Genomic DNA, 1690 nt, shown 5'->3' on the forward strand with positions numbered 1-1690 from the left:
CATTTTTTTTTTTGATAAAGGTAGATCTATAAGGAATCTTGTATTACACTTTAAAATCTTAGTTCTAAAAAGAAAAAATTTTTACGAATTATAAACTCGAAAATAATTAGGTAATTTTCTTGATTTTTCCATATTTTGTCAATTTTTGAACTTTAAACGCTAATAAAAAAAAACTTTGACTAAGGATTTTTAATATTTTTCAAATGTCTTTATAACAATATAGTAGGAGCCTTGTATTAAATTTTCAAGTATTTTTACTCAATAAATAAAGTTTTATTGACATTCATAGAAATAAAAACTAATTAAATTGGAAACTGAAATTGTCCGTAAACAGCTCAAAACAAATCGAAATATTTTGAAAATTTTATCATGTATAGAAAATTAAAATATAAACAACCAGTGAAAATTTCATGTATTTACAATCATTTGTTTTGGAGTTGCACAAAAAACCAAAATCCATTTTTTCGAAAACTGATTTTGCGAAAAATTCCCAGTTTTCCTTAATTTTTCTTTTGTTTTTCACGGCGCATTTGAAAACTATTGGAAAAATTTTACTTTTGACCCCCCCAAAGTACCAACTAGATTCACTTTCCTATCAGAAAAGGTACTGTTGAAGAAAATACAAGCACGTTTACTGTTCTAAAAGGTGATGACAGACACAAAAATAAAAAAAATAAAAAAAAAACACACATCCTTGTAAAATCAATACATTCATCGTTCCACTTAGAATCTAAAAATATATATTTATATACTTATAAAATAACAATAATATGGTTTTTATTTTATAATAATATATACTATTTATTTAAATACATAATTCAATTTAAACAAATAAAGTCGAATCAAAAATCATTAATTTTGCAACTTGGTCATTGTACGATTACCAGATTACTGTTACTATATTACTATCAAAACATAGATGTTTATTAATGAAAAAAATATTTATCTATATTTTCGAATTTTATATTATACAGATCAGTTAAAAAATATTGTTGGTTCACCGTTTTATAAGAAAAATTTGTATGGTCGATTTTTTCTCGAATTGAACAAACGTGAGTCTTGTACAATAATCTAAACATAAATTAGGTAATGTGGGTTGATGGTTAAAACTTTTTCAGATGAGTGGAAGAAAATGGATCTATGATAAACAGGAGTTAATATACAAGTTTTGAAATTGTTAGTGACATATTGGTAAAAGCACCGATCTCCTTTGGGGAAAAATATGCTGCCATTTTGGAAATTAAATTAAACCATCAACGTTATGAGCTGTCATAATATTTTAGAAATTGATGGAAAAGCAAATCCAGAAAATGATGAATATTCAAATACAGCTGTACTAGTAGACTCCGTGTTATTGGGTCATATTGGTTGCATATTATTTTGTCCAAAAAGGAGCTGTCCCAATAATCCGAAAAAAATACTTAGGTATATATTTGTTGGTGGTTAGTTTCCTACTGATTTATTAATACATAATGTAGAAAAATATTTTAATGTATAGAATCGTAAAAGTATTTTTAATATTCATTGATAGTATACGTAGTATATGTATACTTAAGAGGACTTTGCTGTCGTTTCCGCATAATATGTTGTTTCTGTCTTATACACGTACGGTACGGAATTGCAAATTTAATGATCAAATCACGTTTAGCTCCGTTAGTTTAAAAATTAGAGTGAATTAACCTCTTATAAA

This window comes from Acyrthosiphon pisum, unplaced genomic scaffold (genome assembly GCF_005508785.2).
Source record: "Acyrthosiphon pisum isolate AL4f unplaced genomic scaffold, pea_aphid_22Mar2018_4r6ur Scaffold_20491;HRSCAF=21188, whole genome shotgun sequence".
Lineage (NCBI taxonomy): Eukaryota > Metazoa > Arthropoda > Insecta > Hemiptera > Aphididae > Acyrthosiphon > Acyrthosiphon pisum.